Here is a 6,701-nt window from a genome sequence, read left to right as displayed (position 1 = left end):
ACTCCTCTGTAAATGTAAACATAGTGCTACATCTCAGAGCACACAGTGCTGCACCAGCTTGGGTGTGAACAGGGAAAGGCAGATAATCAAACGGTACAACAGGGTATGAACAGGGTACAATAGGAAGTTTGGATTAAAGGGTCTGTGGTGTAGGTGGGTGTGGTGGTGCAGTGGGTTGACCCCTGTCCTGCTCTCTGGTGGGTCTGGGGTTCAAGTCCCACTTGGGGTGCCTTGCAATGGACTGGCGTCCTGTCCTGGGTGTGTCTCCTCCCCCTCCGGCCTTACGCCCTGTGTTGCCAGGTTAGGCTCTGGCTCCCCGCGACCCCGTATGGGATAAGCGGTTCAGATGATGATGATGATGATGATGGGTCTGTGGTGTTTTACACCAAGAACGAATCGTTGAGAGTTTTGTAAAAGAAAGGTTCCTGCCAGCCTGTAAGGTGTAAGCTGACAAAGGATAATTGTCATTGGTTGTCATAATTGTCATAAGTGAAGCGGGAATTGTTATTGGCGGCACTATATATGACGCGGGCTTTTTCGTGCGGGAAGAGACGAGGTTCCGCGGTGTGAGGTGAGATTGTGACACGAACTACTGTTCTTAATAAACTCTTTTATTTGTGCACTCTGAGTGTTCCAGTGCTTTGTTTCAGTAAAACCTCCAAAGAACGGTGTACCTTCCTTTCGGACACCACAGGGTCACCGGTGTGCATTATATTCACATTGGAGGATCACTGATTCCTGTAAATTTGTTTTGCTACCGGGATATCCCAAAGTCGTTGTTTATTTTAATGATTGATTATTTATTTATTTTCTTATTTGATTTAATTTGCAGTTTGTTAGTGTGTGCGGAAACTGTGTCCTGTACTGCAGACTGGGTGCCACTCAAACACTTCGATTAAACATGCTGCCCTCTTTGTTCTCTTTGTTTTGGTTATAATCTCAGAGTAGTTTCAATTTGGCCTCTCAGTTGATGTGAGAGGTGTGGTGGTGCAGTGGGTTGGACCAGGTCCTGCTCTCCAGTGGGGCTGGGGTTCGAGTCCCGCTTGGGGTGCTTTGCGATGGACTGGTGTCCCATCCTAGGTGTGTCCCCTCCCCCTCCGGCCTTACGCCCTGTGTTGCCGGGTAGGCTCTGGTTCCCCGTGACCCCGTATGGGACGAGCGGTTCAGAAAGTGCGTGTGAGTTGATGTGAATTAGCCTTGTTCACATTGCAGCAGGTGATGGGTAGCAGCACCTTCAAGGTGTGAAGACTCTGGCTGTAAAGACTACCTATGGGAGTCCACCACCACTTTGTGAATTCTGCCATCAACATCAGGTGCTCATCCAGCTACAATAACCTGGATTATGCTCATCTGTCAAGCCCTCTATCCTATCACAGCCTCTCCATGGAACTCTAGGACACCAGTTGAGAGAGGTGGGGGGATGACCATGAGTCACACCAGATGTACCTGATAGGTAGGGCTTTCAGTGCAGTTCCTTCAGTGCCAAGCTGTCCAAGAAAGGAGAGTAGAATCTGATGGTTGACAGTGTCAAATGCTGGTCAAGGAGGATGAGCACCAAGGAGATGGAGGCTGCTCTAGCTGGCTGGAGAGCATCAGAAACTGCAAGCAGGGCAGTTTTGGTGGAATCTGAAACTTTGAATCCAGACTGACAATAATCAAGTGGAAATTGCAGTTCTCAACTGACTCTGGATCCAGGGAGGGTTTCTTTAACAGTGCTGAGATGAAGGCAGTTATGAAGATAGAATCAACAGTTTTATCCTCTGGGAGAGAGGTCAACAAAATGTCAAGGTCATCCAGGAAGCAGCCGGGAGGGTCAAGAGGATGACGGAGGACAATCACTACGAGTGTGGTAGGGGCAGTGATGGAGACTACATGGAATTCGGGTAGGTCGAGAGAGAGGACAGAATATTCCCACTGAGGAGAGATGAGCAGACTTGTACCTCCACCTCAGCCAGAGGGATGATGGGTGTGGGAGGTGTTATCTTGTACAGTGGCAGGAAAATTGGAATTAGTTGGTTTCCTGCATTAATTGGTCATAAAATGTCATTTCATCTTCATCGGTCACAAGAACAGACAATATGCTTAAGCTAACAACACACAAACACTTATAATATTTCACGGCTTTATTGAACACATCCCATTAAACAATCACAGTGCTGTTGAAAAAGTAAGTGAACACTTGGCTTTAGTAGTTAGTTGTTCCTCCTTTTACAACAATAAACTCAACCAAGCATTTCTGGTAGCTGTGGATTAGACCTGCACAATGTTCAGGAGGAGTTCTGGACCAGTCTTCCTTACAGAACTGCTTCAGCTCAGCCATATTCTTAGGATGTCCAGTGTGAACAGCTCTCCTGAGGTCGTTCCACGGCGTCTCTATGAGGTTAAGGTCTGGGCTCTGACTGGGCCGCTCAGAAAGGCACATTTTCTTTTTTGAAGCCATTCTGTTGTGAATTTGCTTTGATGTTTAGGATCGTTGTCCTGCTGCATCACCCAACTTCTACTGAGCTTCAGCTGGCGCACAGCAATCCTGATATTATCCTCTGGGATATGTTGATAAACTTGGGAATTCATTTTTCCCTCAATGATGGCAAGTGGTCCAGGCCCCAGAGAAGCACAGCAACCCCAAATCATGATGCTCCCTCCACCGTACTGAACCGTTGAGATGTTTTCATGTCGGTACGCGGTGCCCTTTTCACAGCATACATAGTGCGGCGTGTTCTTCTCAAACAACTTAGCCTCTTCCCACTGAACACTTTCCCAGGTGCACTGTGGAGTGCCAAGGCAATCTTTGGCAAACATCAGGCACACAGCAATGTTTTTTGGAAAGCAGCGGCTTTCATCGTGGTGTCCTGCCATGGACACCATGACTGTTCAATGTTTTCCCTATAATAGACTCATGAAAAGAGATGTTAACCAATTCCAGTTATTTCTTCAAGTCTTTAGCTGTCACTCTAAGGTTCTTTTTTATCTCACTGAGAATTGTGCAGTGTGCATTTTGAGTGCTCTTGGCTGGACGGCCACTTCTAAGGGGAGTAGCCATACTACTAAATTGTCTCCATTGTCTCCATTAATAGATAGCGGACAGATGAACATCTAAGCTCTTTGAGATAACTTTGTAACCTTTTCCACTTTTATGCAACGCAACAATTCTTGATCGGAGGTCTTCCGAGAGCTCTTTTTTGCAAGGCATAGTTCACATCAGCAGATGCTTTTTGTAAATAGCATACTCAAATGTTTGAGTGCTTTTCATAAATCAAGTAGCTCTAAACCACACCTTCAATCTCATTCCATTAATTGGACATCAGGTTTGCTAATTTTCAAGTCTAATGAGCATTTGTTGAAGTCATTAGCCTAGGGTTTTACATACTTTTTCCAACTTATACTGTGAATATTTGAATGATATCTTCAATATTTACAAGAACAATATAATTTCTGTGTTATCAGTTAAAACAAATTGTTGATTACTGTAACTTAAATGAACATCACACCAGATTTTCAGACAAATTTATACATGAATTCAGCAATTTTCAAAGGGTTCACATACTTTTTTCTTGACACTGTACAATGACAGCCACAGTCTACAGTGAAAAGTTTAAGAACCAGAATGACCCATTTTTGTGTTTTTGACCTTTAGGTATGATTCTAGGGTTTGAGTCCTGCTTGGGGGGCCTTGCAGGGGACTGGCGTCCCATCTGGGGTGTGTCCCTTTCCCCTTCGGCCTTGTGCCCTCTTGCCGGGTTAGGCTCTGATTCGCCAGGACAAGCGGGTTGTAGGCATTTTGTGTGTGTGTGTCTGTGTGTCCGTTATATTTTGTGTTAGAAGATCATCGTTGCGGTTTGTTGTGATTCCGCTGTTTATTTGTTGCTACCGCTTTATCCCGAAATATATCCTTCTCATGTAGTTGTACGGTTAGACAGAAGCAATCGATTGTTTTTGCGTAGTTGGTTGTATTTATTTATTTTTTTTACTTGTGATTTGTTAGGGTGCGTACAAAGGTAAAAATACTGCGTCCCGTATTGTAGAGTGGGTAGGACTCGGCCGATCGATTAATCGCGTCTCTTTGTTGTGGGTACCGTTGTCGGAGTAGTTTCGATTTGGACTCTCCACCGAGGGAATCCACCGAGGGAGGCCTCCGCCGCTGTGTGAATCCTGCCATCGCAATCGTGTTCCGCGAGGGATCGTGCGTCAAACATGTCGAACATCAAAGTTGTCTACGGCAAGAGAACTGCGCGACGACACCACCACCACCACCACCACCACCACCAGAGACTCAGACGCTCCCGCTGCTACAGTAACCTGGTTCATCCTCATCTGTCAAACCCTCCATCCTGCTTCAATTTCTCCATGGGGCTCTGGAACTGCCAGTCTGCTGTGAGAAAGGCTTCTTCAAACCAGCCTACGCCTCCCATCTCTCACTGGACCTCCTGGTCCAAACCGAACCCTGGATCACCCCAGACAGCTCAGCCACACCTACAGCTCTGTCCACTAACTGCTCCTTCTCTCACATCCCTCGTCCCTCCGGCAGAGGTGGAGACACAGGCTGCTCATCTCTCCCCGGTGGGAATATTCTGTTCTCCGTCTTCACCTGCCTCATCTGTCCTCCTTTGAATAGCATGTTGTCTCTGTCACTGTCCCAATCACTCTTGTTGTGGTTGTTCTTTATTGCTCTCTTGGCCCTCTCGGCTGCTTCTTGGCACCATATCTTATAATGGTTTGTACGTTTTGGCTGCACTTAACGCTTTCATTTAAAGTTTTGAGGCCCACACTGGACAAAGCACAAGAAACCCCATCACATGAGAAATGACCACTGGTACCAAAGAGAGTAACAGACTCATCAATACACACAGCTACTAAAGGAGATGACCCATGGATGAGTCAGTACTGCATCTTGCGGGCCAAGTTCTGGGACAGAACAAACGAACCCCTCCAGTTGAGGTGTACACCATCACGTGTGAAAAATCTGGGCCTTTCCCAGAAATCATCCCAGTTCTTAAATGAAATGTCATTAGAGCGGCACCACGTCTCCAACCACCTGTTAAAGGGCACCAGTCTACTGTACACTGTGACTGCATGAAGAGTCCAGGTAAAGGATCAGACACTAGTATATCCTGATATTTCCTTCTGGCTTTATTACATATCGGAATATAGTGACTCTTCAACACCTCCAACTGCTGGTAACAAATATCATTACCACCAACATGCACCATAATGGTCAACATGGTATTATAGGCCCAGGAATTGATACAAGCCTTGACACTGGCCACATATGCATGTGGAAGACGCTTCACCTTTACACCTCCATTCTCAGGCCCCGAACCTTAACATTTTGAATAGCCTAATCGCCCAAAATAATCACGTTATCGCATTCAGGCTGAAGAACCAGAACCTGAAACCCATGCCTTAGATTTCCCTTTACTCGACTTAACAGTAACTGGGTCACCATGAGAGAAGTCCAGGGTACCAAACCTTTACATGGACGCACTTAGAACCTGAACACAATCTGGTTACACCCACAAAGACAGCTGGCACACTAGCACTTAGAGCTCCTGGCAAGGTTGCAGGCTTGAGGGGGGGGCACGGTGGCACAGCGGGTTTGGCCAGGTCCTGCTCGGGCTGCCTTGTGACCAGCTGGCATCCCGTCCTGGGTGTGCCCCCTCCCCCTCCAGCCTTGCACCCGGTGTTGCCGAGTTAGGCTCCCACTCACCATAATCCCGCTTAGGACAAGCAGCTTCAGACAATGTGTGTTTGTGTACGAGTGTGGCTGCAGGCTTGATTCCCCACCAACTGCACTAGTACCCTCATGAAAGGTACTTGCCCTACATTACTCCAGTTAAATTACTCAGCTGTGTAAATGCATAAATAATGGTAAGTCACTTTAGAGAAAAAACTGACACCTACTTTCAGAAACTGGCAGGTGCAGCTTTTGCAACTCATTTATCAACTTTGCCTTTTATGTTAGATGCCAAGTTACTTTTGCTTTCCTGTTTTTAAAGAACTTTGAAGTAACATACACTTGTGGAGATGCTGTTATTGCACCTGGTAGCAGACAACTGCACACATCTTGAGGCCTTGGAGTCCAGTGCGCATCACTGTGCCGCAGTTGGAGCTGCCACACGCTCTCAGAAGATCGAGCTGTAGTTCCTTGTAACAACATACATACACTGCTGTACAAGAGCATACATTTCAAGACAAATTTAAACAATCTTTGCAGTTGCTTTTTGGAGAAGTTATTTGGGCATGCAGCAGTCCCACATACTCTAAATTCGCAACATTGTCACACTTAGCCCCTGGACTTCCTGCCCATTGTACATGCAGCCATCCCTAGCACAACCACAACAAACTGACTGCTCCAGCAAAAGCGCAAGTCTGTCATTGCTGCAGAGAAGCTTTGAATAATTCAATCTGCTCACTCAGCTAAAGATGATTTAACTACTTTTCAAAAGTTTAAATAATTTTAATTCAGAGTGTAAAGCACCTTTTACATTTAGTGCAGAAAAAGTGGCAAACGCTTTTGGTTCAGAACCACTTGTCTCCCGAACGCTCTATAAATGAGAACACTTGCAACGATTACCTATGGATTTGCCATCTGAATGTCACTTCTATTAGGATGTGAACCAGCAACACGGTGGTGTCAGACAAGCTGTACATCCAAGCTTCTGCAGTCTAAAAATGTGCAGCAATTAAAAAGCCATACAGAGCAC

Source organism: Scleropages formosus, chromosome 2 (genome assembly GCF_900964775.1).
Source record: "Scleropages formosus chromosome 2, fSclFor1.1, whole genome shotgun sequence".
NCBI lineage: Eukaryota > Metazoa > Chordata > Actinopteri > Osteoglossiformes > Osteoglossidae > Scleropages > Scleropages formosus.
The sequence above is the reverse complement of the archived record's forward strand: the minus strand, read 5'-3'. Positions refer to the sequence as shown.